The following is a 20,291-nucleotide window of genomic DNA, read 5'->3' as shown; positions in this document are numbered from 1 at the left end:
TCAGAGGGCTTTTTACAGTTTTTCTATTCCCAATTAGCCGTTTAAGTGTACTTATTGAAAGTAGTAATTCTTTCATAGGCCGCCCTTTCTTAGTATTTGACGTTCCTTATATTGCGGTATGAGGCTTCGCAGTAGGTTGCAAACATTCATCACCCATGACTGTCCCCAATTGAGCTCAGAAGCTCAATGTCTATCATGACCTCTCTTTTAGAATGTCCAAGAGCAAGCAAACTATTCCTCCAGGAGAGGGCGCCAACAGACTACTAAAGAGATCATCATTACTCAAAGAAAACCCCAAAAACCAATGCATGATAGGAATAAACAGGTAACTTTCTTTGGAGTGGAAGCGGAGAGATCGCACCAGATGCCAATTCTAGATGTTATCACACCTGTGGTCACTGCAGCAGCAGGTGAATCCACTTTGTCCAAAAGGGATCTATTCCATTCAATTGCAAATGATCTAGATAAGACAGAGAACTGCAGCACGGGGACATAGCCGAGTTGGTCAGGTTGAGTGGTGATGAGTTTGCTATTTGGATGAATAAAGAAAGTCAAAAGTGTGAAAGATAAAAAACAAAAGGAGGAAGTGTGAAAAGTGAATGGGCCAAATTGAGGTGCATATGAAGACGTATGCTTTCTTCCAATTCATTAAATCGGGCTAATATGAATCAGGTGAATTGAGTTCTGCTTTTGGAAACTGGGTTAAGAAGGGGTGCACCGTTCCTGGAGGTACTGCAATACCAGGTCAATGCGTGGAGTGGACAGAGCAAGCTCTTTTTCCATCTCCCTGTTCTAAAAATCCATTTAATATATGGTCCCCAGATAGGGGACGTATCAGATATTAAACTGATAAGAACAGATACTACACTTGATCTTAGCCAAAAGGCCGAGAAGCGATAACCAGAATTGGTTTGGGCCTCGAGTGGCACCCTGGCCTATGCCGGACACATCTTAGGGAGAGAGAGCGAGAGGGAGACAAACCCACGCCTACACAAGACATTTTGTCACCCAAGCCAACCCTTGAAAAGGCTGCTTTGCAGAGCCAAAACAAGAAGAATGGTGCGTTTTGCAGCCGCCGCCCACTGCAATGAATCTGAATAACTCCTCCTTTAGGGCGCAAGCAACTCCCCTCCCCCTTGCAGTCTTTCCAATTCACGATACAAAAAGACGGACAGGACAGGTTGCCTGACTTTCCGTCACTGCCACCCTTTGCCATCCTTACCCGTAGAAAGCCCTTTCATCATCCCCAAACCCTAATCTTTTCCCTTTCCTTCCCAGCCCCCAAACCAACCCTGCCCTCTGTACCTTTCTCACCACCCGCTTCCCTTCTCCTGTCATCCCCCTACCACCCGGGAAAAAAAGAGATTGCCCCCTCCTTCCACTAGCCCACCCTCCCACCCAAAGAACAACTTCTTCTGCGCAGCTTGTTTTCTAGGCAGCAGCGCTATTGTGATGTCATCGGGGGGCATTGTGACAAGCCGCCAGTGTTCCGTCTCTTCATGTTGTGCACAGTTCAAACGGAAAATACATCAACAGGCAGACTACAGAAAAGCTTACTATCAAAGGTTAGAGGGGGGCTTTCTCAGAGGGCTTTTTACAGTTTTTCTATTCCCAATTAGCCGTTTAAGTGTACTTATTGAAAGTAGTAATTCTTTCATAGGCCGCCCTTTCTTAGTATTTGACGTTCCTTATATTGCGGTATGAGGCTTCGCAGTAGGTTGCAAACATTCATCACCCATGACTGTCCCCAATTGAGCTCAGAAGCTCAATGTCTATCATGACCTCTCTTTTAGAATGTCCAAGAGCAAGCAAACTATTCCTCCAGGAGAGGGCGCCAACAGACTACTAAAGAGATCATCATTACTCAAAGAAAACCCCAAAAACCAATGCATGATAGGAATAAACAGGTAACTTTCTTTGGAGTGGAAGCGGAGAGATCGCACCAGATGCCAATTCTAGATGTTATCACACCTGTGGTCACTGCAGCAGCAGGTGAATCCACTTTGTCCAAAAGGGATCTATTCCATTCAATTGCAAATGATCTAGATAAGACAGAGAACTGCAGCACGGGGACATAGCCGAGTTGGTCAGGTTGAGTGGTGATGAGTTTGCTATTTGGATGAATAAAGAAAGTCAAAAGTGTGAAAGATAAAAAACAAAAGGAGGAAGTGTGAAAAGTGAATGGGCCAAATTGAGGTGCATATGAAGACGTATGCTTTCTTCCAATTCATTAAATCGGGCTAATATGAATCAGGTGAATTGAGTTCTGCTTTTGGAAACTGGGTTAAGAAGGGGTGCACCGTTCCTGGAGGTACTGCAATACCAGGTCAATGCGTGGAGTGGACAGAGCAAGCTCTTTTTCCATCTCCCTGTTCTAAAAATCCATTTAATATATGGTCCCCAGATAGGGGACGTATCAGATATTAAACTGATAAGAACAGATACTACACTTGATCTTAGCCAAAAGGCCGAGAAGCGATAACCAGAATTGGTATTGGGCCTCGAGTGGCACCCTGGCCTATGCCGGACACATCTTAGGGAGAGAGAGCGAGAGGGAGACAAACCCACGCCTACACAAGACATTTTGTCACCCAAGCCAACCCTTGAAAAGGCTGCTTTGCAGAGCCAAAACAAGAAGAATGGTGCGTTTTGCAGCCGCCGCCCACTGCAATGAATCTGAATAACTCCTCCTTTAGGGCGCAAGCAACTCCCCTCCCCTTGCAGTCTTTCCAATTCACGATACAAAAAGACGGACAGGACAGGTTGCCTGACTTTCCGTCACTGCCCACCCTTTGCCATCCTTACCCGTAGAAAGCCCTTTCATCATCCCCAAACCCTAATCTTTTCCCTTTCCTTCCCAGCCCCCAAACCCTGCCTCTGTACCTTTCTCACACCCGCTTCCATTCTCCTGTCATCCCCCTACCACCCGGGAAAAAAGAGATTGCCCTCCTTCCACTAGCCCACCCTCCCACCCAAAGAACAACTTCTTCTGCGCAGCTTGTTTTCTAGGCAGCAGCGCTATTGTGATGTCATCGGGGGGCATTGTGACAAGGCCGCAGTGTTCCGTCTCTTCATGTTGTGCACAGTTCAAACGGAAAATACATCAACAGGCAGACTACAGAAAAGCTTACTAACAAAGGTTAGAGGGGGGCTTTCTCAGAGGGCTTTTTACAGTTTTTCTATTCCCAATTAGACGTTTAAGTGTACTTATTGAAAGTAGTAATTCTTTCATAGGCCGCCCTTTCTTAGTATTTGACGTTCCTTATATTGCGGTATGAGGCTTCGCAGTAGGTTGCAAACATTCATCACCCATGACTGTCCCCAATTGAGCTCAGAAGCTCAATGTCTATCATGACCTCTCTTTTAGAATGTCAAGAGCAAGGCAAACTATTCTCCAGGAGAGGGCGCACAACAGACTACTAAAGAGATCATCATTACTCAAAGAAAACCCAAAAACAATGCATGATAGGAATAAACAGGTAACTTTCTTTGAGTGGAAGCGGAGAGATCGCACCAGATGCCAATTCTAGATGTTATCACACCTGTGGTCACTGCAGCAGCAGGTGAATCCACTTTGTCCAAAAGGGATCTATTCCATTCAATTGCAAATGATCAGATAAGACTGAGAACTGCAGCACGGGACATAGCCGAGTTGGTCAGGTTGAGTGGTGATGAGTTGCTATTTGGATGAATAAAGAAAGTCAAAAGTGTGAAAGATAAAAAACAAAAGGGAGGAAGTGTGAAAAGTGAATGGGCCCAAATTGAGGTGCATATGAAGACGTATGCTTTCTTCCAATTCATTAAATCGGGCTAATATGAATCAGGTGAATTGAGTTCTGCTTTGGAAACTGGGTTAAGAAGGGGTGCACCGTTCTGGAGGTACTGCAATACCAGTCAATGCGTGAGTGGACAGAGCAAGCTCTTTTTCCATCTCCCTGTTCTAAAAATCCCATTTAATATATGGTCCCCAGATAGGGGACGTATCAGATATTAAACTGATAAGAACAGATACTACACTTGATCTTAGCCAAAAGGCCGAGAAGCGATAACCAGAATTGGTTTGGGCTCGAGTGGCACCCTGGCCTATGCCGGACACATCTTAGGAGAGAGAGCGAGAGGAGACAACCCACGCCTACACAAGACATTTTGTCACCCAAGCCAACCCTGAAAAGGCTGCTTTGCAGAGCCAAAACAAGAAGAATGGTGCGTTTTGCAGCCGCCGCCCACTGCAATGAATCCTGAATAACTCCTCCTTTAGGGCGCAAGCAACTCCCCTCCCCCTTGCAGTCTTTCCAATTCACAGATACAAAAAGACGGACAGGACAGGTTGCCTGACTTTCCGTCACTGCCACCCTTTGCATCCTTACCCGTAGAAAGCCCTTTCATCATCCCCAAACCCTAATCTTTTCCCTTTCCTTCCCAGCCCCCAAACCCTGCCCTCTGTACCTTTCTCACCACCCGCTTCCCTTCTCCTGTCATCCCCCTACCACCCGGGAAAAAAGAGATTGCCCCCTCCTTCCACTAGCCCACCCTCCCACCCCAAAGAACAACTTCTTCTGCGCAGCTTGTTTTCTAGGCAGCAGCGCTATTGTGATGTCATCGGGGGGCATTGTGACAACGCGCCAGTGTTCCGTCTCTTCATGTTGTGCACAGTTCAAACGGAAAATACATCAACAGGCAGACTACAGAAAAGCTTACTATCAAAGGTTAGAGGGGGCTTTCTCAGAGGGCTTTTTACAGTTTTTCTATTCCCAATAGCCGTTTAAGTGTACTTATTGAAAGTAGTAATTCTTTCATAGGCCGCCCTTTCTTAGTATTTGACGTTCCTTATATTGCGGTATGAGGCTTCGCAGTAGGTTGCAAACATTCATCACCCATGACTGTCCCCAATTGAGCTCAGAAGCTCAATGTCTATCATGACCTCTCTTTTAGAATGTCCAAGAGCAAGCAAACTATTCCTCCAGGAGAGGGCGCCAACAGACTACTAAAAGAGATCATCATTACTCAAAGAAAACCCCAAAAACCAATGCATGATAGGAATAAACAGGTAACTTTCTTTGGAGTGGAAGCGGAGAGATCGCACCAGATGCCATTCTAGATGTTATCACACCTGTGGTCACTGCCGCAGCAGGTGAATCCACTTTGTCAAAAGGGATCTATTCCATTCAATTGCAAATGATCTAGATAAGACAGAGAACTGCAGCACGGGGACATAGCCGAGTTGGTCAGGTTGAGTGGTGATGAGTTTGCTATTTGGATGAATAAAGAAAGTCAAAAGTGTGAAAGATAAAAAACAAATGAGGAAGTGTGAAAAGTGAATGGGCCAAATTGAGGTGCATATGAAGACGTATGCTTTCTTCCAATTCATTAAATCGGGCTAATATGAATCAGGTGAATTGAGTTCTGCTTTTGGAAACTGGGTTAAGAAGGGTGCACCGTTCCTGGAGGTACTGCAATACCAGGTCAATGCGTGGAGTGGACAGAGCAAGCTCTTTTTCCATCTCCCTGTTCTAAAAATCCATTTAATATATGGTCCCCAGATAGGGGACGTATCAGATATTAACTGATAAGAACAGATACTACACTTGATCTTAGCCAAAAGGCCGAGAAGCGATAACCAGAATGGTTTGGGCCTCGAGTGGCACCCTGGCCTATGCCGGACACATCTTAGGAGAGAGAGCGAGAGGGAGACAAACCACGCCTACACAAGACATTTTGTCACCCAAGCCAACCCTTGAAAAGGCTGCTTTGCAGAGCCAAAACAAGAAGAATGGTGCGTTTTGCAGCCGCCGCCCACTGCAATGAATCTGAATAACTCCTCCTTTAGGGCGCAAGCAACTCCCTCCCCCCCCTTGCAGTCTTTCCAATTCACGATACAAAAAGACGGACAGGACAGGTGCCTGACTTTCGTCACTGCCACCCTTTGCCATCTTACCCGTAGAAAGCCCTTTCATCATCCCCAAACCCTAATCTTTTCCCTTTCCTTCCAGCCCCAAACCCTGCCCTCTGTACCTTTCTCACCACCCGCTTCCCTTCTCCTGTCATCCCCCTACCACCCGGAAAAAAAGAGATTGCCCCCTCCTTCACTAGCCCACCCTCCCACCCAAAGAACAACTTCTTCTGCGCAGCTTGTTTTCTAGGCAGCAGCGCTATTGTGATGTCATCGGGGGCATTGTGACAAGCCGCCAGTGTTCCGTCTCTTCATGTTGTGCACAGTTCAAACGGAAAATACATCAACAGGCAGACTACAGAAAAGCTTACTATCAAAAGGTTAGAGGGGGGCTTTCTCAGAGGGCTTTTTACAGTTTTTCTATTCCCAATTAGCCGTTTAAGTGTACTTATTGAAAGTAGTAATTCTTTCATAGGCCGCCCTTTCTTAGTATTTGACGTTCCTTATATTGCGGTATGAGGCTTCGCAGTAGGTTGCAAACATTCATCACCCCATGACTGTCCCCAATTGAGCTCAGAAGCTCAATGTCTATCATGACCTCTCTTTTAGAATGTCCAAGAGCAAGCAAACTATTCCTCCAGGAGACGGGCGCCAACAGACTACTAAAGAGATCATCATTACTCAAAGAAACCCCAAAAACCAATGCATGATAGGAATAAACAGGTAACTTTCTTTGGAGTGAAGCGGAGAGACGCACCAGATGCCAATTCTAGATGTTATCACACCTGTGGTCACTGCAGCAGCAGGTGAATCCACTTTGTCCAAAAGGGATCTATTCAATTCAATTGCAAATGATCTAGATAAGACAGAGAACTGCAGCACGGGGACATAGCCGAGTTGGTCAGGTTGAGTGGTGATGAGTTTGCTATTTGGATGAATAAAGAAAGTCAAAAGTGTGAAGATAAAAACAAAAGGAGGAAGTGTGAAAAGTGAATGGGCCAAATGAGGTGCATATGAAGACGTATGCTTTCTTCCAATTCATTAAATCGGGCTAATATGAATCAGGTGAATGAGTTCTGCTTTTGGAAACTGGGTTAAGAAGGGGTGCACCGTTCCTGGAGGTACTGCAATACCAGGTCAATGCGTGGAGTGGACAGAGCAAGCTCTTTTTCCATCTCCCTGTTCTAAAAATCCATTTAAAATATGGTCCCCAGATAGGGACGTATCAGATATTAAACTGATAAGAACAGATACTACACTTGATCTTAGCCAAAAGGCCGAGAAGCGATAACCAGAATTGGTTTGGGCCTCGAGTGGCACCCTGGCCTATGCCGGACACATCTTAGGGAGAGAGAGCGAGAGGGAGACAAACCCACGCCTACACAAGACATTTTGTCACCCAAGCCAACCCTTGAAAGGCTGCTTTGCAGAGCCAAAACAAGAAGAATGGTGCGTTTTGCAGCCGCCGCCCACTGCAATGAATCTGAATAACTCCTCCTTTAGGGCGCAAGCAACTCCCCTCCCCCTTGCAGTCTTTCCCAATTCACGATACAAAAAGACGGACAGGACAGGTTGCCTGACTTTCCGTCACTGCCAACCTTTGCCATCCTTACCCGTAGAAAGCCCTTTCATCATCCCCAAACCCTAATCTTTTCCCTTTCCTTCCCAGCCCCCAAACCCTGCCCTCTGTACCTTTCTCACCACCCGCTTCCCTCTCCTGTCATCCCCCTACCACCCGGGAAAAAAAGAGATTGCCCCCTCCTTCCACTAGCCCACCCTCCCACCCAAAGAACAACTTCTTCTGCGCAGCTTGTTTTCTAGGCAGCAGCGCTATTGTGATGTCATCGGGGGGCATTGTGACAAGCCGCCAGTGTTCCGTCTCTTCATGTTGTGCACAGTTCAAACGGAAAATACATCAACAGGCAGACTACAGAAAAGCTTACTATCAAAGGTTAGAGGGGGGCTTTCTCAGAGGGCTTTTTACAGTTTTTCTATTCCCAATTAGCCGTTTAAGTGTACTTATTGAAAGTAGTAATTCTTTCATAGGCCGCCCTTTCTTAGTATTTGACGTTCCTTATATTGCGGTATGAGGCTTCGCAGTAGGTTGCAAACATTCATCACCCATGACTGTCCCCAATTGAGCTCAGAAGCTCAATGTCTATCATGACCTCTCTTTTAGAATGTCCAAGAGCAAGCAAACTATTCCTCCAGGAGAGGGCGCCAACAGACTACTAAAGAGATCATCATTACTCAAAGAAAACCCCAAAAACCAATGCATGATAGGAATAAACAGGTAACTTTCTTTGGAGTGGAAGCGGAGAGATCGCACCAGATGCCAATTCTAGATGTTATCACACCTGTGGTCACTGCAGCAGCAGGTGAATCCACTTTGTCCAAAAGGGATCTATTCCATTCAATTGCAAATGATCTAGATAAGACAGAGAACTGCAGCACGGGGACATAGCCGAGTTGGTCAGGTTGAGTGGTGATGAGTTTGCTATTTGGATGAATAAAGAAAGTCAAAAGTGTGAAAGATAAAAAACAAAAGGAGGAAGTGTGAAAAGTGAATGGGCCAAATTGAGGTGCATATGAAGACGTATGCTTTCTTCCAATTCATTAAATCGGGCTAATATGAATCAGGTGAATTGAGTTCTGCTTTTGGAAACTGGGTTAAGAAGGGGTGCACCGTTCCTGGAGGTACTGCAATACCAGGTCAATGCGTGGAGTGGACAGAGCAAGCTCTTTTTCCATCTCCCTGTTCTAAAAATCCATTTAATATATGGTCCCCAGATAGGGGACGTATCAGATATTAAACTGATAAGAACAGATACTACACTTGATCTTAGCCAAAAGGCCGAGAAGCGATAACCAGAATTGGTTTGGGCCTCGAGTGGCACCCTGGCCTATGCCGGACACATCTTAGGGAGAGAGAGCGAGAGGGAGACAAACCCACGCCTACACAAGACATTTTGTCACCCAAGCCAACCCTTGAAAAGGCTGCTTTGCAGAGCCAAAACAAGAAGAATGGTGCGTTTTGCAGCCGCCGCCCACTGCAATGAATCTGAATAACTCCTCCTTTAGGGCGCAAGCAACTCCCCTCCCCCTTGCAGTCTTTCCAATTCACGATACAAAAAGACGGACAGGACAGGTTGCCTGACTTTCCGTCACTGCCACCCTTTGCCATCCTTACCCGTAGAAAGCCCTTTCATCATCCCCAAACCCTAATCTTTTCCCTTTCCTTCCCAGCCCCCAAACCCTGCCCTCTGTACCTTTCTCACCACCCGCTTCCCTTCTCCTGTCATCCCCCTACCACCCGGGAAAAAAAGAGATTGCCCCCTCCTTCCACTAGCCCACCCTCCCACCCAAAGAACAACTTCTTCTGCGCAGCTTGTTTTCTAGGCAGCAGCGCTATTGTGATGTCATCGGGGGGCATTGTGACAAGCCGCCAGTGTTCCGTCTCTTCATGTTGTGCACAGTTCAAACGGAAAATACATCAACAGGCAGACTACAGAAAAGCTTACTATCAAAGGTTAGAGGGGGGCTTTCTCAGAGGGCTTTTTACAGTTTTTCTATTCCCAATTAGCCGTTTAAGTGTACTTATTGAAAGTAGTAATTCTTTCATAGGCCGCCCTTTCTTAGTATTTGACGTTCCTTATATTGCGGTATGAGGCTTCGCAGTAGGTTGCAAACATTCATCACCCATGACTGTCCCCAATTGAGCTCAGAAGCTCAATGTCTATCATGACCTCTCTTTTAGAATGTCCAAGAGCAAGCAAACTATTCCTCCAGGAGAGGGCGCCAACAGACTACTAAAGAGATCATCATTACTCAAAGAAAACCCCAAAAACCAATGCATGATAGGAATAAACAGGTAACTTTCTTTGGAGTGGAAGCGGAGAGATCGCACCAGATGCCAATTCTAGATGTTATCACACCTGTGGTCACTGCAGCAGCAGGTGAATCCACTTTGTCCAAAAGGGATCTATTCCATTCAATTGCAAATGATCTAGATAAGACAGAGAACTGCAGCACGGGGACATAGCCGAGTTGGTCAGGTTGAGTGGTGATGAGTTTGCTATTTGGATGAATAAAGAAAGTCAAAAGTGTGAAAGATAAAAAACAAAAGGAGGAAGTGTGAAAAGTGAATGGGCCAAATTGAGGTGCATATGAAGACGTATGCTTTCTTCCAATTCATTAAATCGGGCTAATATGAATCAGGTGAATTGAGTTCTGCTTTTGGAAACTGGGTTAAGAAGGGGTGCACCGTTCCTGGAGGTACTGCAATACCAGGTCAATGCGTGGAGTGGACAGAGCAAGCTCTTTTTCCATCTCCCTGTTCTAAAAATCCATTTAATATATGGTCCCCAGATAGGGGACGTATCAGATATTAAACTGATAAGAACAGATACTACACTTGATCTTAGCCAAAAGGCCGAGAAGCGATAACCAGAATTGGTTTGGGCCTCGAGTGGCACCCTGGCCTATGCCGGACACATCTTAGGGAGAGAGAGCGAGAGGGAGACAAACCCACGCCTACACAAGACATTTTGTCACCCAAGCCAACCCTTGAAAAGGCTGCTTTGCAGAGCCAAAACAAGAAGAATGGTGCGTTTTGCAGCCGCCGCCCACTGCAATGAATCTGAATAACTCCTCCTTTAGGGCGCAAGCAACTCCCCTCCCCCTTGCAGTCTTTCCAATTCACGATACAAAAAGACGGACAGGACAGGTTGCCTGACTTTCCGTCACTGCCACCCTTTGCCATCCTTACCCGTAGAAAGCCCTTTCATCATCCCCAAACCCTAATCTTTTCCCTTTCCTTCCCAGCCCCCAAACCCTGCCCTCTGTACCTTTCTCACCACCCGCTTCCCTTCTCCTGTCATCCCCCTACCACCCGGGAAAAAAAGAGATTGCCCCCTCCTTCCACTAGCCCACCCTCCCACCCAAAGAACAACTTCTTCTGCGCAGCTTGTTTTCTAGGCAGCAGCGCTATTGTGATGTCATCGGGGGGCATTGTGACAAGCCGCCAGTGTTCCGTCTCTTCATGTTGTGCACAGTTCAAACGGAAAATACATCAACAGGCAGACTACAGAAAAGCTTACTATCAAAGGTTAGAGGGGGGCTTTCTCAGAGGGCTTTTTACAGTTTTTCTATTCCCAATTAGCCGTTTAAGTGTACTTATTGAAAGTAGTAATTCTTTCATAGGCCGCCCTTTCTTAGTATTTGACGTTCCTTATATTGCGGTATGAGGCTTCGCAGTAGGTTGCAAACATTCATCACCCATGACTGTCCCCAATTGAGCTCAGAAGCTCAATGTCTATCATGACCTCTCTTTTAGAATGTCCAAGAGCAAGCAAACTATTCCTCCAGGAGAGGGCGCCAACAGACTACTAAAGAGATCATCATTACTCAAAGAAAACCCCAAAAACCAATGCATGATAGGAATAAACAGGTAACTTTCTTTGGAGTGGAAGCGGAGAGATCGCACCAGATGCCAATTCTAGATGTTATCACACCTGTGGTCACTGCAGCAGCAGGTGAATCCACTTTGTCCAAAAGGGATCTATTCCATTCAATTGCAAATGATCTAGATAAGACAGAGAACTGCAGCACGGGGACATAGCCGAGTTGGTCAGGTTGAATGGTGATGAGTTTGCTATTTGGATGAATAAAGAAAGTCAAAAGTGTGAAAGATAAAAAACAAAAGGAGGAAGTGTGAAAAGTGAATGGGCCAAATTGAGGTGCATATGAAGACGTATGCTTTCTTCCAATTCATTAAATCGGGCTAATATGAATCAGGTGAATTGAGTTCTGCTTTTGGAAACTGGGTTAAGAAGGGGTGCACCGTTCCTGGAGGTACTGCAATACCAGGTCAATGCGTGGAGTGGACAGAGCAAGCTCTTTTTCCATCTCCCTGTTCTAAAAATCCATTTAATATATGGTCCCCAGATAGGGGACGTATCAGATATTAAACTGATAAGAACAGATACTACACTTGATCTTAGCCAAAAGGCCGAGAAGCGATAACCAGAATTGGTTTGGGCCTCGAGTGGCACCCTGGCCTATGCCGGACACATCTTAGGGAGAGAGAGCGAGAGGGAGACAAACCCACGCCTACACAAGACATTTTGTCACCCAAGCCAACCCTTGAAAAGGCTGCTTTGCAGAGCCAAAACAAGAAGAATGGTGCGTTTTGCAGCCGCCGCCCACTGCAATGAATCTGAATAACTCCTCCTTTAGGGCGCAAGCAACTCCCCTCCCCCTTGCAGTCTTTCCAATTCACGATACAAAAAGACGGACAGGACAGGTTGCCTGACTTTCCGTCACTGCCACCCTTTGCCATCCTTACCCGTAGAAAGCCCTTTCATCATCCCCAAACCCTAATCTTTTCCCTTTCCTTCCCAGCCCCCAAACCCTGCCCTCTGTACCTTTCTCACCACCCGCTTCCCTTCTCCTGTCATCCCCCTACCACCCGGGAAAAAAAGAGATTGCCCCCTCCTTCCACTAGCCCACCCTCCCACCCAAAGAACAACTTCTTCTGCGCAGCTTGTTTTCTAGGCAGCAGCGCTATTGTGATGTCATCGGGGGGCATTGTGACAAGCCGCCAGTGTTCCGTCTCTTCATGTTGTGCACAGTTCAAACGGAAAATACATCAACAGGCAGACTACAGAAAAGCTTACTATCAAAGGTTAGAGGGGGGCTTTCTCAGAGGGCTTTTTACAGTTTTTCTATTCCCAATTAGCCGTTTAAGTGTACTTATTGAAAGTAGTAATTCTTTCATAGGCCGCCCTTTCTTAGTATTTGACGTTCCTTATATTGCGGTATGAGGCTTCGCAGTAGGTTGCAAACATTCATCACCCATGACTGTCCCCAATTGAGCTCAGAAGCTCAATGTCTATCATGACCTCTCTTTTAGAATGTCCAAGAGCAAGCAAACTATTCCTCCAGGAGAGGGCGCCAACAGACTACTAAAGAGATCATCATTACTCAAAGAAAACCCCAAAAACCAATGCATGATAGGAATAAACAGGTAACTTTCTTTGGAGTGGAAGCGGAGAGATCGCACCAGATGCCAATTCTAGATGTTATCACACCTGTGGTCACTGCAGCAGCAGGTGAATCCACTTTGTCCAAAAGGGATCTATTCCATTCAATTGCAAATGATCTAGATAAGACAGAGAACTGCAGCACGGGGACATAGCCGAGTTGGTCAGGTTGAGTGGTGATGAGTTTGCTATTTGGATGAATAAAGAAAGTCAAAAGTGTGAAAGATAAAAAACAAAAGGAGGAAGTGTGAAAAGTGAATGGGCCAAATTGAGGTGCATATGAAGACGTATGCTTTCTTCCAATTCATTAAATCGGGCTAATATGAATCAGGTGAATTGAGTTCTGCTTTTGGAAACTGGGTTAAGAAGGGGTGCACCGTTCCTGGAGGTACTGCAATACCAGGTCAATGCGTGGAGTGGACAGAGCAAGCTCTTTTTCCATCTCCCTGTTCTAAAAATCCATTTAATATATGGTCCCCAGATAGGGGACGTATCAGATATTAAACTGATAAGAACAGATACTACACTTGATCTTAGCCAAAAGGCCGAGAAGCGATAACCAGAATTGGTTTGGGCCTCGAGTGGCACCCTGGCCTATGCCGGACACATCTTAGGGAGAGAGAGCGAGAGGGAGACAAACCCACGCCTACACAAGACATTTTGTCACCCAAGCCAACCCTTGAAAAGGCTGCTTTGCAGAGCCAAAACAAGAAGAATGGTGCGTTTTGCAGCCGCCGCCCACTGCAATGAATCTGAATAACTCCTCCTTTAGGGCGCAAGCAACTCCCCTCCCCCTTGCAGTCTTTCCAATTCACGATACAAAAAGACGGACAGGACAGGTTGCCTGACTTTCCGTCACTGCCACCCTTTGCCATCCTTACCCGTAGAAAGCCCTTTCATCATCCCCAAACCCTAATCTTTTCCCTTTCCTTCCCAGCCCCCAAACCCTGCCCTCTGTACCTTTCTCACCACCCGCTTCCCTTCTCCTGTCATCCCCCTACCACCCGGGAAAAAAAGAGATTGCCCCCTCCTTCCACTAGCCCACCCTCCCACCCAAAGAACAACTTCTTCTGCGCAGCTTGTTTTCTAGGCAGCAGCGCTATTGTGATGTCATCGGGGGGCATTGTGACAAGCCGCCAGTGTTCCGTCTCTTCATGTTGTGCACAGTTCAAACGGAAAATACATCAACAGGCAGACTACAGAAAAGCTTACTATCAAAGGTTAGAGGGGGGCTTTCTCAGAGGGCTTTTTACAGTTTTTCTATTCCCAATTAGCCGTTTAAGTGTACTTATTGAAAGTAGTAATTCTTTCATAGGCCGCCCTTTCTTAGTATTTGACGTTCCTTATATTGCGGTATGAGGCTTCGCAGTAGGTTGCAAACATTCATCACCCATGACTGTCCCCAATTGAGCTCAGAAGCTCAATGTCTATCATGACCTCTCTTTTAGAATGTCCAAGAGCAAGCAAACTATTCCTCCAGGAGAGGGCGCCAACAGACTACTAAAGAGATCATCATTACTCAAAGAAAACCCCAAAAACCAATGCATGATAGGAATAAACAGGTAACTTTCTTTGGAGTGGAAGCGGAGAGATCGCACCAGATGCCAATTCTAGATGTTATCACACCTGTGGTCACTGCAGCAGCAGGTGAATCCACTTTGTCCAAAAGGGATCTATTCCATTCAATTGCAAATGATCTAGATAAGACAGAGAACTGCAGCACGGGGACATAGCCGAGTTGGTCAGGTTGAGTGGTGATGAGTTTGCTATTTGGATGAATAAAGAAAGTCAAAAGTGTGAAAGATAAAAAACAAAAGGAGGAAGTGTGAAAAGTGAATGGGCCAAATTGAGGTGCATATGAAGACGTATGCTTTCTTCCAATTCATTAAATCGGGCTAATATGAATCAGGTGAATTGAGTTCTGCTTTTGGAAACTGGGTTAAGAAGGGGTGCACCGTTCCTGGAGGTACTGCAATACCAGGTCAATGCGTGGAGTGGACAGAGCAAGCTCTTTTTCCATCTCCCTGTTCTAAAAATCCATTTAATATATGGTCCCCAGATAGGGGACGTATCAGATATTAAACTGATAAGAACAGATACTACACTTGATCTTAGCCAAAAGGCCGAGAAGCGATAACCAGAATTGGTTTGGGCCTCGAGTGGCACCCTGGCCTATGCCGGACACATCTTAGGGAGAGAGAGCGAGAGGGAGACAAACCCACGCCTACACAAGACATTTTGTCACCCAAGCCAACCCTTGAAAAGGCTGCTTTGCAGAGCCAAAACAAGAAGAATGGTGCGTTTTGCAGCCGCCGCCCACTGCAATGAATCTGAATAACTCCTCCTTTAGGGCGCAAGCAACTCCCCTCCCCCTTGCAGTCTTTCCAATTCACGATACAAAAAGACGGACAGGACAGGTTGCCTGACTTTCCGTCACTGCCACCCTTTGCCATCCTTACCCGTAGAAAGCCCTTTCATCATCCCCAAACCCTAATCTTTTCCCTTTCCTTCCCAGCCCCCAAACCCTGCCCTCTGTACCTTTCTCACCACCCGCTTCCCTTCTCCTGTCATCCCCCTACCACCCGGGAAAAAAAGAGATTGCCCCCTCCTTCCACTAGCCCACCCTCCCACCCAAAGAACAACTTCTTCTGCGCAGCTTGTTTTCTAGGCAGCAGCGCTATTGTGATGTCATCGGGGGGCATTGTGACAAGCCGCCAGTGTTCCGTCTCTTCATGTTGTGCACAGTTCAAACGGAAAATACATCAACAGGCAGACTACAGAAAAGCTTACTATCAAAGGTTAGAGGGGGGCTTTCTCAGAGGGCTTTTTACAGTTTTTCTATTCCCAATTAGCCGTTTAAGTGTACTTATTGAAAGTAGTAATTCTTTCATAGGCCGCCCTTTCTTAGTATTTGACGTTCCTTATATTGCGGTATGAGGCTTCGCAGTAGGTTGCAAACATTCATCACCCATGACTGTCCCCAATTGAGCTCAGAAGCTCAATGTCTATCATGACCTCTCTTTTAGAATGTCCAAGAGCAAGCAAACTATTCCTCCAGGAGAGGGCGCCAACAGACTACTAAAGAGATCATCATTACTCAAAGAAAACCCCAAAAACCAATGCATGATAGGAATAAACAGGTAACTTTCTTTGGAGTGGAAGCGGAGAGATCGCACCAGATGCCAATTCTAGATGTTATCACACCTGTGGTCACTGCAGCAGCAGGTGAATCCACTTTGTCCAAAAGGGATCTATTCCATTCAATTGCAAATGATCTAGATAAGACAGAGAACTGCAGCACGGGGACATAGCCGAGTTGGTCAGGTTGAGTGGTGATGAGTTTGCTATTTGGATGAATAAAGAAAGTCAAAAGTGTGAAAGATAAAAAACAAAAGGAGGAAGTGTGAAAAGTGAATGGGCCAAATTGAGGTGCATATGAAGACGTATGCTTTCTTCCAATTCATTAAATCGGGCTAATATGAATCAGGTGAATTGAGTTCTGCTTTTGGAAACTGGGTTAAGAAGGGGTGCACCGTTCCTGGAGGTACTGCAATACCAGGTCAATGCGTGGAGTGGACAGAGCAAGCTCTTTTTCCATCTCCCTGTTCTAAAAATCCATTTAATATATGGTCCCCAGATAGGGGACGTATCAGATATTAAACTGATAAGAACAGATACTACACTTGATCTTAGCCAAAAGGCCGAGAAGCGATAACCAGAATTGGTTTGGGCCTCGAGTGGCACCCTGGCCTATGCCGGACACATCTTAGGGAGAGAGAGCGAGAGGGAGACAAACCCACGCCTACACAAGACATTTTGTCACCCAAGCCAACCCTTGAAAAGGCTGCTTTGCAGAGCCAAAACAAGAAGAATGGTGCGTTTTGCAGCCGCCGCCCACTGCAATGAATCTGAATAACTCCTCCTTTAGGGCGCAAGCAACTCCCCTCCCCCTTGCAGTCTTTCCAATTCACGATACAAAAAGACGGACAGGACAGGTTGCCTGACTTTCCGTCACTGCCACCCTTTGCCATCCTTACCCGTAGAAAGCCCTTTCATCATCCCCAAACCCTAATCTTTTCCCTTTCCTTCCCAGCCCCCAAACCCTGCCCTCTGTACCTTTCTCACCACCCGCTTCCCTTCTCCTGTCATCCCCCTACCACCCGGGAAAAAAAGAGATTGCCCCCTCCTTCCACTAGCCCACCCTCCCACCCAAAGAACAACTTCTTCTGCGCAGCTTGTTTTCTAGGCAGCAGCGCTATTGTGATGTCATCGGGGGGCATTGTGACAAGCCGCCAGTGTTCCGTCTCTTCATGTTGTGCACAGTTCAAACGGAAAATACATCAACAGGCAGACTACAGAAAAGCTTACTATCAAAGGTTAGAGGGGGGCTTTCTCAGAGGGCTTTTTACAGTTTTTCTATTCCCAATTAGCCGTTTAAGTGTACTTATTGAAAGTAGTAATTCTTTCATAGGCCGCCCTTTCTTAGTATTTGACGTTCCTTATATTGCGGTATGAGGCTTCGCAGTAGGTTGCAAACATTCATCACCCATGACTGTCCCCAATTGAGCTCAGAAGCTCAATGTCTATCATGACCTCTCTTTTAGAATGTCCAAGAGCAAGCAAACTATTCCTCCAGGAGAGGGCGCCAACAGACTACTAAAGAGATCATCATTACTCAAAGAAAACCCCAAAAACCAATGCATGATAGGAATAAACAGGTAACTTTCTTTGGAGTGGAAGCGGAGAGATCGCACCAGATGCCAATTCTAGATGTTATCACACCTGTGGTCACTGCAGCAGCAGGTGAATCCACTTTGTCCAAAAGGGATCTATTCCATTCAATTGCAAATGATCTAGATAAGACAGAGAACTGCAGCACGGGGACATAGCCGAGTTGGTCAGGTTGAGTGGTGATGAGTTTGCTATTTGGATGAATAAAGAAAGTCAAAAGTGTGAAAGATAAAAAACAAAAGGAGGAAGTGTGAAAAGTGAATGGGCCAAATTGAGGTGCATATGAAGACGTATGCTTTCTTCCAATTCATTAAATCGGGCTAATATGAATCAGGTGAATTGAGTTCTGCTTTTGGAAACTGGGTTAAGAAGGGGTGCACCGTTCCTGGAGGTACTGCAATACCAGGTCAATGCGTGGAGTGGACAGAGCAAGCTCTTTTTCCATCTCCCTGTTCTAAAAATCCATTTAATATATGGTCCCCAGATAGGGGACGTATCAGATATTAAACTGATAAGAACAGATACTACACTTGATCTTAGCCAAAAGGCCGAGAAGCGATAACCAGAATTGGTTTGGGCCTCGAGTGGCACCCTGGCCTATGCCGGACACATCTTAGGGAGAGAGAGCGAGAGGGAGACAAACCCACGCCTACACAAGACATTTTGTCACCCAAGCCAACCCTTGAAAAGGCTGCTTTGCAGAGCCAAAACAAGAAGAATGGTGCGTTTTGCAGCCGCCGCCCACTGCAATGAATCTGAATAACTCCTCCTTTAGGGCGCAAGCAACTCCCCTCCCCCTTGCAGTCTTTCCAATTCACGATACAAAAAGACGGACAGGACAGGTTGCCTGACTTTCCGTCACTGCCACCCTTTGCCATCCTTACCCGTAGAAAGCCCTTTCATCATCCCCAAACCCTAATCTTTTCCCTTTCCTTCCCAGCCCCCAAACCCTGCCCTCTGTACCTTTCTCACCACCCGCTTCCCTTCTCCTGTCATCCCCCTACCACCCGGGAAAAAAAGAGATTGCCCCCTCCTTCCACTAGCCCACCCTCCCACCCAAAGAACAACTTCTTCTGCGCAGCTTGTTTTCTAGGCAGCAGCGCTATTGTGATGTCATCGGGGGGCATTGTGACAAGCCGCCAGTGTTCCGTCTCTTCATGTTGTGCACAGTTCAAACGGAAAATACATCAACAGGCAGACTACAGAAAAGCTTACTATCAAAGGTTAGAGGGGGGCTTTCTCAGAGGGCTTTTTACAGTTTTTCTATTCCCAATTAGCCGTTTAAGTGTACTTATTGAAAGTAGTAATTCTTTCATAGGCCGCCCTTTCTTAGTATTTGACGTTCCTTATATTGCGGTATGAGGCTTCGCAGTAGGTTGCAAACATTCATCACCCATGACTGTCCCCAATTGAGCTCAGAAGCTCAATGTCTATCATGACCTCTCTTTTAGAATGTCCAAGAGCAAGCAAACTATTCCTCCAGGAGAGGGCGCCAACAGACTACTAAAGAGATCATCATTACTCAAAGAAAACCCCAAAAACCAATGCATGATAGGAATAAACAGGTAACTTTCTTTGGAGTGGAAGCGGAGAGATCGCACCAGATGCCAATTCTAGATGTTATCACACCTGTGGTCACTGCAGCAGCAGGTGAATCCACTTTGTCCAAAAGGGATCTATTCCATTCAATTGCAAATGATCTAGATAAGACAGAGAACTGCAGCACGGGGACATAGCCGAGTTGGTCAGGTTGAGTGGTGATGAGTTTGCTATTTGGATGAATAAAGAAAGTCAAAAGTGTGAAAGATAAAAAACAAAAGGAGGAAGTGTGAAAAGTGAATGGGCCAAATTGAGGTGCATATGAAGACGTATGCTTTCTTCCAATTCATTAAATCGGGCTAATATGAATCAGGTGAATTGAGTTCTGCTTTTGGAAACTGGGTTAAGAAGGGGTGCACCGTTCCTGGAGGTACTGCAATACCAGGTCAATGCGTGGAGTGGACAGAGCAAGCTCTTTTTCCATCTCCCTGTTCTAAAAATCCATTTAATATATGGTCCCCAGATAGGGGACGTATCAGATATTAAACTGATAAGAACAGATACTACACTTGATCTTAGCCAAAAGGCCGAGAAGCGATAACCAGAATTGGTTTGGGCCTCGAGTGGCACCCTGGCCTATGCCGGACACATCTTAGGGAGAGAGAGCGAGAGGGAGACAAACCCACGCCTACACAAGACATTTTGTCACCCAAGCCAACCCTTGAAAAGGCTGCTTTGCAGAGCCAAAACAAGAAGAATGGTGCGTTTTGCAGCCGCCGCCCACTGCAATGAATCTGAATAACTCCTCCTTTAGGGCGCAAGCAACTCCCCTCCCCCTTGCAGTCTTTCCAATTCACGATACAAAAAGACGGACAGGACAGGTTGCCTGACTTTCCGTCACTGCCACCCTTTGCCATCCTTACCCGTAGAAAGCCCTTTCATCATCCCCAAACCCTAATCTTTTCCCTTTCCTTCCCAGCCCCCAAACCCTGCCCTCTGTACCTTTCTCACCACCCGCTTCCCTTCTCCTGTCATCCCCCTACCACCCGGGAAAAAAAGAGATTGCCCCCTCCTTCCACTAGCCCACC

General features: G+C 46.3%; 13 non-coding genes across 13 annotated transcripts; all 13 read right to left on the bottom strand.

The window, feature by feature from the left end:
- Positions 1–707: 707 nt before the first annotated feature.
- Positions 708–898, bottom strand: LOC142274595 (U2 spliceosomal RNA). The gene has a single exon (XR_012738881.1). It is a non-coding gene; the product is annotated as a U2 spliceosomal RNA (small nuclear RNA).
- A 1,391-nt stretch (positions 899–2,289) lies between these two features.
- LOC142274594 (U2 spliceosomal RNA) lies at positions 2,290–2,480 on the bottom strand. Its single transcript, XR_012738880.1, has one exon. It is a non-coding gene; the product is annotated as a U2 spliceosomal RNA (small nuclear RNA).
- A 1,378-nt stretch (positions 2,481–3,858) lies between these two features.
- Positions 3,859–4,047, bottom strand: LOC142274600 (U2 spliceosomal RNA). Its single transcript, XR_012738885.1, has one exon. It is a non-coding gene; the product is annotated as a U2 spliceosomal RNA (small nuclear RNA).
- Positions 4,048–5,425: 1,378 nt separating this feature from the next.
- On the bottom strand, positions 5,426–5,615 carry LOC142274597 (U2 spliceosomal RNA). Its single transcript, XR_012738883.1, has one exon. It is a non-coding gene; the product is annotated as a U2 spliceosomal RNA (small nuclear RNA).
- A 1,374-nt stretch (positions 5,616–6,989) lies between these two features.
- LOC142274596 (U2 spliceosomal RNA) lies at positions 6,990–7,179 on the bottom strand. Its single transcript, XR_012738882.1, has one exon. It is a non-coding gene; the product is annotated as a U2 spliceosomal RNA (small nuclear RNA).
- A 1,386-nt stretch (positions 7,180–8,565) lies between these two features.
- Positions 8,566–8,756, bottom strand: LOC142274593 (U2 spliceosomal RNA). Its single transcript, XR_012738879.1, has one exon. It is a non-coding gene; the product is annotated as a U2 spliceosomal RNA (small nuclear RNA).
- A 1,387-nt stretch (positions 8,757–10,143) lies between these two features.
- LOC142274592 (U2 spliceosomal RNA) lies at positions 10,144–10,334 on the bottom strand. The gene has a single exon (XR_012738878.1). It is a non-coding gene; the product is annotated as a U2 spliceosomal RNA (small nuclear RNA).
- Positions 10,335–11,721: 1,387 nt separating this feature from the next.
- On the bottom strand, positions 11,722–11,912 carry LOC142274591 (U2 spliceosomal RNA). The gene has a single exon (XR_012738877.1). It is a non-coding gene; the product is annotated as a U2 spliceosomal RNA (small nuclear RNA).
- A 1,387-nt stretch (positions 11,913–13,299) lies between these two features.
- On the bottom strand, positions 13,300–13,490 carry LOC142274590 (U2 spliceosomal RNA). Its single transcript, XR_012738876.1, has one exon. It is a non-coding gene; the product is annotated as a U2 spliceosomal RNA (small nuclear RNA).
- A 1,387-nt stretch (positions 13,491–14,877) lies between these two features.
- LOC142274589 (U2 spliceosomal RNA) lies at positions 14,878–15,068 on the bottom strand. The gene has a single exon (XR_012738875.1). It is a non-coding gene; the product is annotated as a U2 spliceosomal RNA (small nuclear RNA).
- Positions 15,069–16,455: 1,387 nt separating this feature from the next.
- Positions 16,456–16,646, bottom strand: LOC142274587 (U2 spliceosomal RNA). The gene has a single exon (XR_012738874.1). It is a non-coding gene; the product is annotated as a U2 spliceosomal RNA (small nuclear RNA).
- Positions 16,647–18,033: 1,387 nt separating this feature from the next.
- LOC142274585 (U2 spliceosomal RNA) lies at positions 18,034–18,224 on the bottom strand. The gene has a single exon (XR_012738872.1). It is a non-coding gene; the product is annotated as a U2 spliceosomal RNA (small nuclear RNA).
- A 1,387-nt stretch (positions 18,225–19,611) lies between these two features.
- Positions 19,612–19,802, bottom strand: LOC142274584 (U2 spliceosomal RNA). Its single transcript, XR_012738871.1, has one exon. It is a non-coding gene; the product is annotated as a U2 spliceosomal RNA (small nuclear RNA).
- Between the last annotated feature and the right edge of the window lie 489 nt (positions 19,803–20,291).

This window comes from Anomaloglossus baeobatrachus, unplaced genomic scaffold, assembly GCF_048569485.1.
Source record: "Anomaloglossus baeobatrachus isolate aAnoBae1 unplaced genomic scaffold, aAnoBae1.hap1 Scaffold_3732, whole genome shotgun sequence".
Lineage (NCBI taxonomy): Eukaryota > Metazoa > Chordata > Amphibia > Anura > Aromobatidae > Anomaloglossus > Anomaloglossus baeobatrachus.
Note: the sequence above shows the minus strand (reverse complement) of the source record. Positions and strands in the feature narration are given on the sequence as shown.